We start from the raw sequence: 11377 nt of genomic DNA on the forward strand, positions 1-11377 counted from the left end.
GTGCTCAAACAGGAACATACGAGGGACAGTATCACTGATGCATGCACTGCCACTGCTCACCATCCTCGTGGCCTCCTCAAATGGTGACAGGACAGTGCATGCATCCTTGATCAGTAGCCACTATTGTGGGGAAAAAAGCCAAGCTCCCCTGACCCTGTCCTGGTGCCATACTCACACAGGTACTCATTGAATGTCCTCTGCTCTGTGTGTAGCTGCTGCAGCATTGCCAATGTTGAGTTCTACCTGCTGGGCATGTCACAAATGAAGCGGTTCTTGGGAAGGTTGCATTCCCTTTGAAGATCAGCCAGCCAAGCACAGGCATTATATGACCGGTGGAAATGACCACAGATTTTCCTGGCCTGCCTAGCACCAGTTTGGTGTTTGGAGCAGGGGCAGTCTGCAAATCACTAGCTGCTAGGACCACAAAGGACAAAGGTCGTTTTAAGGACTGGTATAGGTGTACAGTATATAAGATTGTACACGTATAATATACTTTCTTTCAAATATAGAAAGCATATTATACTTGACTGCTGAGCTGAGTGCTGACCGATTCCGCAGCTGTCTTTGTATTGTCGTGTAGGGACTGAGGGACAATCTGCAAATCACTAGCTACTAGGTCCACAAAGGTCCTTTTATAGGTGTACAGTATATAGGGTTGTACACGTATAATATACTTTCTTTCAAATATAGAAAGCATATATAGTCTCCATTCTGCAGCTGTCGTTTCTCAGTGTAGGGAGGGACAGTTTGATTTTTGGAGCAGGGACAGTCTGCAATTTAAAAAAAAGTATTATTACCAGTATCATAACTGGTGTGATAGACCAGTGGCCCCCAAAAACGACAGATTGAAGCGGGGTGTTATATACCTTCTTCCACATACATATTGCACTTCTCTAAAGACTTTTGTCACAGGGTCATTTAAAAAATGACAGGCAGAGGAAGAGGCAGGCCCTTCCGCAGGGATGGTAGGGGTAGAGCAGGAGCAGCAGGCTTGAGCCAAAGTGGCAAATTGCAGAAGGTGCGTGCGATTAAGTCAAAGGACGTATCATGGTGCTGGTGTCATTGCTCTCTATCTTGGTGCTGGTGTCAGTGCTCTCTATCACGGTGCTGGTGTCAGTGCTCTCTATCAGGGTGCTGGTGTGGTGTCAGTGCTCTCTCTCTATCTCAGTTCTGGTGTGGTGTCAGTGCTCTCTATCTCGGTGCTGGTGTCAGTGCACTCTATAACGGTGCTGGTTTCAGTGCTTTCTATCATGGTGTTGGTGTCAGTGCTCTCTATTACGGTGCTGGTGTCAGTGATCTATATCACGGTGCTGGTGTCAGTGCACTCTATCACGGTGCTGGTGTCAGTGCTCTCTCTCTATCTCGGTGCTGGTGTCAGTGCTCTCTCTCTATCTCAGTGCTAGTGAGGTGTCAGTGCTCTCTATCTCGGTGCTGGTGTCAGTGCTCTCTATAACGGTGCTGGTGTCAGTGCTCTCTATCACGGTGCTGGTGTCAGTGCTCTCTATCACGGTGCTGGTGTCAGTGCTCTCTATCATGGTGTTGTTGTCAGTGCTCTCTATTATGGTGCTGGTGTCAGTGATCTATATCACGGTGCTGGTGTCAGTGCACTCTATCACGGTGCTGGTGTCAGTGCTCTCTATCACGGTGCTGGTGTCAGTGCTCTCTCTCTATCTCAGTGCTGGTGTGGTGTCAGTGCTCTCTATCTCGGTGCTGGTGTCAGTGCTCTCTATCACGGTGCTTGTGTCAGTGCTCTCTATCACAGTGCTGGTGTGGTGTCAGTGCTCTCTATCTCAGTGCTGGTGTCAGTGCTCTCTATCTCGGTGCTGGTGTCAGTGGTCTCTATCTCGGTGCTGGTGTCAGTGCTCTCTATCATGGTGCTGGCTTGGTGTCAGTGCTCTCTATCTCGGTGCTGGTGTCAGTGCTCTCTATCTCGGTGCTGGTGTGGTCTTAGTGCTCTCTATCACATTGCTGGTGTCAGTGCTCTCTATCACGGTGCTGGTGTCAGTGCTCTCTATCTCGGTGCTGGTGTCAGTGCTCAGTCTCTATCGCGGTGCTGGTGTCAGTGTTCTATCTCAGTGCTGGTGTCAGTGAGGGAGATAGCAGCGGAGAAGCCAATCAGTAGGCAGTGCCAGCACCATGGCTGAGGATCAGCACTGGACTGGCACCTCCGGACCACCACAGTGGAGCCCTGCATAGGTGGGGGTAAGGGCCGGGCAGAGGGAGGGGCTCAAGCACAGGTTGGCACACTGGGACACTGGCACAGGACTGCGCTGCCCTGACTGTGGCACTGATCATCTCCTGCACCCCCTTCATAGCCTGCCCTGACCTTGCCTCTCCTCCATGGCCTGCATGCCCTCCTGAATTGTCAAAATGTCACAGATAAAAAAAGAATGCTTGTCGTTGTCGAGCCCAGATTCACTTAATACTTTTTTTATGTCAGTGTCCATGTTGTGGGACTATATGTGCACAGCTAGTAAGTATTTTGTGGCTGAAAATATGACCTGGAGGTTTTTAAGGTTTGCCTGCCATTAAAGTCAATGGGGTCCGCCGCAAACTTTGCTTTCACGGTTTGCGTTCGTGAAACGTCCTGTCGTAAGTTCGTCCATCACTAGTAGCAACTGCACAATGGGTGCACGGTACTGTATACTCCACCAGAAGTGTAATAACAACTATGGGTGCACTGTATTGTGTACTGTGTACACCGCCAGAAAAATAGTAGCAACTGCACTATGGGTGAACGGTACTGTGTATACAAACTTGTAATAATCAAGCTACAGTTGAACTTAGCTTTTTCCTAAAAATCTGATGCTATAGTGTTAGTGTGAAAACCTTAGTGATGCTAGTGTTGCTGCTACTGTTGCTGTGATAGCCTCAGAGGCTGCCTGTGTTGTGTGGGGATTTATTAGACTTGTTACCTGTCTGATCAGTGATCACTATCACCAGTCCACCAGTTTCTGTTTGAACGAGTATATAATATATATACAGAAACAGCAACGTACCGTTTTAATGGAAACGCGAAGGCAGGAAGAGGTAGTGGTCGTGGTCGCGGTGGACGCCTGGCTAAAAAAAGTGGCAAGGTCTCTGCTACTAGTGTCTCTGACACTTCTGCCGCCACAAACATGCTGTCTACAACAGTGGGTGCCACCACCACTGCCACTAGCAAAGCTAGTTCCACCACCACCACCAGTTCTACTAGGAGTTTTCCTGCCAGACCACCATCTGCTGCCGCTTCCACTGCCAGTGCAGTGCTTCCTTCTACTTCTACAGGTGTCATGGCTTCTTATTTTTATGGGATAGGCAAGAAACCTAATATAAAACAAGTGGAGTTGCAGGTACACTCACAACCACCAATCACGCCACAAGTCCCACTGCCTAGTTCCCCAAAGAAGCAATTGAGGGAGACAGCAGCAGAGACAGAGTGTGAGACTTTTTTGTCATTGGCCCAAGAGAATGATTCTGAATGTGATGCTCCTCTTTCCCCAACCACTGCAAAAGTTTTATACACTCTTACCCCACAAGAGTTGCAGCATGACGTAGAGAACGTGCAAGAGGAATATTCTGTGAGGAGTAGGACAGGTAGCAGTCCACTTTTTTCATCTGCTGCTAACTCCCCTTCTCCCTCTGTTATTATGGAGGAAGAATCCTGTGATGATGATAACACCGACCTCCCCAGCACCCTGCCATTAGCACTAATTTACCAAGTGTAGCTGTAGTGGCAACAGCTTCCACCACTGGTGTGCTACCTGCTGCAGCTATATCAGCCCATACTACTACTACTAGTGATCAGGGTAAAGGGGCTGCATCCCGCTGCAGCAATGTGTGGAAATACTTCCAAACATTGGAAGGCGGGTTCTTTGCAAAGTGCAAGTTGTGTGGGAAGCAAGTCAGCAGGGGTAAAAAGTTGGGACATTTAACCAACGCTGGTATGAACCTTCATCTCAAAAATCACCACAGTTCTAGTTTACTGCAGGCAGAGGCAGAAAAAGATGGTAGCACAGGAAGCAGCATAACAGACTCTGACTGTACTGGTGGTACCTCCTCAACCACATCACAGACTCAGAGCACAGCCCATAGAGAGGGTTCAATTAGGACAAACCGTCCACATGCAGTAGTTCCACTGCAGACCCAATCAGGCTCCTCATCCTTCCAAGGACATTATCAGTCTACCCTAGACAGTTTTGTTGGCTTTAGTTCCAAGGGCATGTCAAAACAGCAGGCCAACAAGATCACTCGCCTCATTGGCCAATTCATTGCTGTTGGAGGAGCCTCTTTTCGCATGATTGAAGGGCAGTCATTTAAACAGCTGATGCATGCCCTTGCTCCACAATACGTTGTTCCTGCATGAACAACTTTCAGCAGAAAGATTGTTCCAGCACTATACCATTTGTGTGTTGCATTATTAAAGGAAAAAATGGCCAAAGCTGAGGGTCAGACAATTCATTGACCACTGATTTGTGGACAGCTCCCAGCGGTCAACATGCTTTCCTGTCTTTGCACACTGGTGGCAGGCCACTGTGCCTGTTGGTGGTGGCACTACTGAAAGAGCTCAAACTTCATCAGGAAGCAGGTCTGCAGCCCAAGACCAGCAGGGTTATCAAGCTTTCCTGCTCCACACAGAAGTCCGTGATGATAGACACAGCTCTGCCAACATATTGCGGGCAATTAGAGCGATGTTGGCCAATTGGTTTGGAAAGCGGGCAGTCACCAATGTTTCTGTTGGGTTCATAGTAACAGACGGAGGTTCAAACATGGTCAAAGCGCTCCAAGATGGATCTTTTGTCGGTGTGCGATGTTCTGCACACATACTGCATTTAGTGGTCAAGGGTGCAATCCCAGTGGAGAAAAACAACAAGATTGCTCAAATCTTGGACCTTTGCAGGAAAATTGCAGGGCATTTCCACCGCAGTGTAGTTGCTAGTCAACTGTTGAGGGAAGAGCAAGAACAATCAGGGCTCCCCATACATCGCCTGAAACAAGATGTCAGCACCCGGTGGAACTATACCCTGGAAATGCTGGAACGCATTTTGGAGCAAAAAGACAGCCATCCACAATCTATCATCTCACCACAGCATTGGGATTGATTCCACACTGGGATGTGATGACTGGTGTATAATTGGGCAGCTTGTTTCTGTCTTAAAACATTTTAGTAATGTGACGGAAAACTTGAGTCAGAGCAATGCCAGTCTAGGACAGGTCATACCCTTGTTTACCTATCTCATAGATAAGATGGGATCATTCCTAGAAAACAGTGAGCCTGTTTGTGGCAGCCCACTTCATGCCGATGTAGCATCTTTCATCAGAAAGCTACAAGACAATTTAAAAGATTGGCTAAATGACCGTGTCCGCAAAAGCCCTGAACTCATGCTGGCTACCCTGTGTGATCCCAGGATCAAAGGTAAACCGACACTCAGAGACAACAGCCTCTCCTACTGGAAAGAAAAACTCATTGAAAGAGTCCATAATTTGCAGTAACAAAGAGGTATGCTGAATGAGGCCGATTTGGAACATTCACCTGCAATGTCTGCTATTCCAAGGCCTGGCACCATCACTCAAAAACAACTGAGTGGAGCATGTGCATGTTGGGTAGAGGCACTTGACAATCTGGTGGCTGCAGGTCAAGCAGCAGGTAATCGAGAGGAGAGCAGTGCCTCTGAAATGGTCAGGGCCTACCTATATGAAGCCCCTTTGTTTCCTACAGAGGACCCTTTGACCTATTGGGATGGTAAGAAAAGTGTGTGGCCTGGTCTTTGCCTGGTTGCCCAGAAACTACTATCCTGTCCTCCAACCAGTGTGCAACGTGAGAGAGTTTTCTCTATTACTGGGAACATCCTTAATCCACACCCTGCACAACTAACACCCCATTTGATGGCACAAATAACTTTCCTCAAATTTAACCTCCCCAAGCTGGGTTACCCTACCCTTAACTTGTGAGACCCGAATCATTGCCACCATGTGAAGATACATTGGACTCAGAGGAACCATCCAAATGTTGAGGAAAATCATTTTTTTTCTTACCATTTGAAGTTGACATTGACAATAGCAGTTCTCTTCGGTGTGACCCCAAGATTTAAATAGAATTTGATTTTTTCAAACAATCCAAATTACTCCCTTTATTCCTTCCATCACCCTTTTTTGTAATGAATGTGTATGTGTAGAGTGACTAGAGTGTGTGTGATTGCATGAATGAATGTTGTGTGAATGGACAGGAGCCAGGGTTGAAGCCTTGACGTGGCGCTACTGCTCAAGTGTTGCTGTCTTTGTAAATACAAATAGCAACGTGTGCTAATTTAACCATTTTTGTATGATGGTCTGGAAATAAGAGACAATGATTATTATTGATGGAGCGACTGTCAACTCAAGAATCAGAATATGTTACCAACACAACATAGAACAAAAAAACATACAGCTGGAAACGTGATTCTATGCCAGATAGATTAGTTGGTCACTGCTGAGCTGCACCCAGATGCCCATGACCCCTCCTATTTGCCATCTCTGATCCTGGGGACACCAGGGCCCTCTCTGATCCCCCGCCTGTCAGGTCACCTGAGATCAGGTGACAGATGCACTTCGTAGAAGTCAGAAGTGCACCGCTCGGTACAGATAGCGGATCTTAGGACTGACTGCTGCGGATTGTACCCAGGGAGATTCAGGACACAGGTCTACAGGATCACTAACACAGATCCCAATGGGAGCTGGAGCATAGATTCCCCCTGGGCGCGGAGTCTAAGGCCGCGTACACACGGGCGGACTGTCTGCCCAACTTAGTCCGCCGAAACACATTTGAGCGGACAGTCCGCTCGTGTGTGGGCTTCAGCTGACTTTTTCAGCGGACAGTCTGACAAACAAAGTCTTACGGAATTTCCGTAAGATTGTCCGTCCAAACTTGGTTTGAGCGGACAGTCCGCCCGTGTGTGTGCCAGTCCGCTGTACTTTCGAAATGAGCGGACTTTTCCCGCCCGGAGAAGAGTCTGCTCATTTCGAGCGGGTATCCAGGTAGGCGGAGCACGCGACGAAGACGTCGCGGGCCCCGCCGCCTGGTATGGACTTAAAGGGGAACCCCAACGCCGAAAAAAATCGGCGTGGGGGTGCCCCCAAGTCCACAACAGACCCTTGTCCGAGCACGCTACCCGGCCGGCCAGGAAAGGGGGGCGAGCGAGCGCCCCCCCCTCCTGAGCCGTGCCAGGCCGCGTGCCCTCAACATGGGGGGTGCCTTGGGGAAGGGGGGCCGCGCAGCCCCCCCACCCCAAAGCACCTTGTCCCCATGTTGATGAGGACAAGGGCCTCTTCCCGACAACCCTGGCCGTTGGTTGTCGGGGTCTGCGGGCGGGGGGCTTATCGGAATCCGGGAGCCCCCTTTAATAAGGGGGCCCCCGGATACCGGCCCCCCACCCTATGTGAATGAGTATGGGGTACAATGTACCCCTACCCATTCACCTGTAAAATAAAAGTACCAAAAAAAAACACAACACACGAGATAAAATATTTTATTGCACAGCTCCGGGGGTCTTCCGTCTTCGGGGGTCTTCTCGCCGGACTCCTCCGCTATCTTCTTGTAGCTCTTTTGCTAGCGGAGGAGTCCGGCTTTCTTCCTCACCGCCGCCAGCCTCTTCTCCCGACTTCGGGGGTCTTGTCCCCCTCTTCGGTTCTTCTGCCGGGCCGCCGCGCCTTCTTATAGCTCTTTTACAGGCGGTGGCCCGGTCTTCTGTCGCCGCTGTCGCCGCCGCCGCCGCCGCCTTCCGTTCTTCTTCTTCTTCTTCTTCTCCAGGAGATGTTGCCTCGACGATCTCTCCGGCCGGAATGCCAGAGCCGCGCTGCGCGGCCACTTATATAGTGACAATGGGGCGGTGTCACATGGTATATGTCACATGGGTTGGTCACATGGGTTGATGTCACATGGGGACTATGACATCGTAAGGGGGCGGGGGTCACCATGTGACACCAACCCATGTGACATATACCATGTGACACCACCCCATTGTCACTATATAAGTGGCCGCGCAGCGCGGCTCTGGCATTCCGGCCGGAGAGATCGTCGAGGCAACATCTCCTGGAGAAGAAGAAGAAGAAGAAGAAGAACGGAAGGCGGCGGCGGCGGCGGCGACAGCGGCAACAGAAGACCGGGCCACCGCCTGTAAAAGAGCTATAAGAAGGCGCGGTGGCCCGGCAGAAGAACCGAAGAGGGGGACAAGACCCCCGAAGTCGGGAGAAGAGGCCGGCGGCGGGGAGGAAGAAAGCCGGACTCCTCCGCTAGCAAAAGAGCTACAAGAAGATAGCGGAGGAGTCCGGCGAGAAGACCCCCGAAGACGGAAGACCCCCGGAGCTGTGCAATAAAATATTTTATCTCGTGTGTTGTGTTTTTTTTTGGTACTTTTATTTTACAGGTGAATGGGTAGGGGTACATTGTACCCCATACTCATTCACATAGGGTGGGGGGCCGGTATCCGGGGGCCCCCTTATTAAAGGGGGCTCCCGGATTCCGATAAGCCCCCCGCCCGTAGACCCCGACAACCAACGGCCAGGGTTGTCGGGAAGAGGCCCTTGTCCTCATCAACATGGGGACAAGGTGCTTTGGGGTGGGGGGGGCCGCGCGGCCCCCCCTTCCCCAAGGTACCCCCCATGTTGAGGGCACGCGGCCTGGTACGGCTCAGGAGGGGGGGCGCTCGCTCGCCCCCCTTTCCTGGCCGGCCGGGTAGCCTGCTCGGACAAGGGTCTGTTGTGGACTTGGGGGGCACCCCCACGCCGATTTTTTTCGGCGTTGGGGTTCCCCTTTAAGTCCATTCCAGGCGGTGGGGTCAGCGACGTCTCCTTCGCGGGCCCCGCCTACCTGGAGACGCGCTCGAAATGAGCGGACTTTCCTCCGCGTGTGTGGGCAAGTCCGTTCATTCAAAAGTTTGGACGGACTGTCTGTCGGATTGTCTGACGAACATTCACCTCCTTTTCCGTCTGGGTCCCTGCCCCTACCCCTACCCCAGGGCCCAACCAGCGTTGCCACCTGCGACGCCCCGTCCAATCGCCTCAACAATTCCCGCAATGACTCCCAGAGAGACCCCTCTGGCTCCCCCTCGCAGGACCCTGCCCCCCACCTGTCCCCCCACTCTGCTGACCGGAAGAAAGACAGACAAAACAGGTGAAGGGATAGGTGACAGTGACTTACCAGGCTGCCTTGGGCAAAAAGACCCTCCAGCCGCTGGTCCCAGTACCTCTGCTGCCTCCAGGGTATCATCCGTCAGCTCACCATCCTCACTGCTGCTGCCGGAGTCTGCTGGTCCGTCCCGAGGGCGCTGCTCATCCATCTCTGTCCCCACACCTCCGCAAGCTGTATCACGAGTGCCCGGCGGTGGATTGCTGACAGCCCCCCGAGGGCTTCCTGCATGAGCTCCATGTCCCCTTCCGCTGATGTCATCGGGCTGCGCTGCCGGAACGGCCAGTGCACAGGCACTTCCCAGGCCATACCTCCCAGGCCCCCGTGGAGACCTGGAGGCGGGGCCTCCTGACCGCTGCATCCGATAGGCCAAAGTGCGCCCTCCACGAGGCAATATGGCGCCCATCTCCGACGGGCCACCAGCAGCAATGGCATAAATACCGGCACCCGATCTCTCCGCTGTCCCACGATGGGCCGCCACCCCGACCTGAACATCGCCTGAGGTGGCAGCCATGTGCACCTGCGCCTGGACCACGACCGACGACCTCGGCCTAGCCGCCCGGTGAGTGCCTCTTCCTCTAGGACTTTGACGGAGACGGGGATTCCTTCCAGTCCCCCCACCGGCCGACGGGGGGGTCTGCTGGGCAGGGGGTCCTGAAGGGGCCCAGCTGGGGCTCCCAAAATGGCGTTGAGTCCTTGGGGTGTTGTCAGGACTAAGGCGCTCGGGAGGCCTGGACCTCCTAGCCCGTGTAGGTGCAGGCCCCGGTAACGGGGGGGCCCTGCCTCACCCCTTGCAGAGATGCGGCAATCTGACTCTGCAGCCAGTCCATGCCATGGAGCTCTGCAGCAGCCCTGAGCTGCCCAAATAACTGTTCTAACCCACTCCTCGCTTTCTTTCTGCAGCCCCCACCAACTACACTGAACTTCTCACCTCGCTTCTCCTTCCCAAACTGCTGACCTTTGCTCGACCCTTCCTTGGACATCAACTACACTCCCCCCCTACTGCCCCGGCTACCAATCCGGTAAGACCTAAACTTCTTTTTCTTCCTTTCTTAACCCCTTGTTATCGTAAGCTACTTACACCCTGTCATGTATGTCCTGCGCCTACTCTGCTATTCGGCTGCGTACATGTCTATACACTCTGGAGTCTGAACTATAGCCTAAACACTCCATTTTTAAAAACATTTGCCTGCACAAAGATCTACGAGGTCACAAGGTCATTTACAACTTTTTGCTTTAGATGATGCCAAAGAGGAGGCACCAGACATCATGAGGAAAGTGTTAATGCATGCATTAGGGGCATGCCAGAGATTGAACATGTCCAGGGACAATAGCTGCAGATTCTTGTCTGACACATCCCCTCCAGACTGTTTTGTTATTCACGCTGATTGAGGATTATGATTAACAGTGATTGGCTCAGACTGGGAATCTGAACTGCAGCAAGAAGGTGGCGTGATCAGGGAAGTGACATTGAGGGAGTGACAAGCACAGGTCGCGCTAACCGGAAGACTGGAATTGGCTGCAGAGGGGGACTAATGTAATTAATAATTCCAGCTAAACCAAAGCCTTGCAGAATAAAGCAGAACCATTTCTAGACAAGGTATGCCACCAGCATTTCATATTTAAAATACTATTTGCCTGGAAAATACTAAAAAAGTTGTATTTACTCCCTGGATCTGCCGCGTCTGGCTGGTCACCTTCTTCCGGCGCATCCCCAGCAGCCTCTACAGGGCAGGTCTCCTCCACCTAGTGCTCAACCTCAGCAGCTGTTGATCAATTTAATATAGAAAAGACGATTACAATCTGCAGTGTACAACAATCTCACACACATTAGTACAAAAACATTGAAACATGTATGATCACTCAGCAGCAGATACCAGCAAGATTATACTAACTTACATGTGGGTGTTGCTGCCTCAGCCTCCTCCTCCTCCTCAGTCTCCCCCTCTGACTGGATGATGAGACCTATTTAATAATAAAGGAGAAATGATGAACGTTACAATGTTTAAGCTTCAAAGAAATTATTACTATAAATAAATACTGTATATAGATAAAATTAATTATCCATTAGCATGGCAATCCAAAAATAAAATAAAAAAAACAGTAAAAAAATTTAAAAAAAGGAGGCACTTACCTGTCCTGGTTCCAGCGGCAAGTGCTAGGTGCACAACACTGATCAGGTGCCTCAGTTCAGAGCGGCGACGTTCTGTCAGATTACATAAGTTACACAAGCGA

This window comes from Lithobates pipiens, unplaced genomic scaffold, assembly GCF_037356315.1.
Source record: "Lithobates pipiens isolate NorthernLeopardFrog02 unplaced genomic scaffold, aLitPip1_a1.2 Scaffold_3, whole genome shotgun sequence".
NCBI classification, from domain to species: Eukaryota; Metazoa; Chordata; class Amphibia; order Anura; family Ranidae; genus Lithobates; species Lithobates pipiens.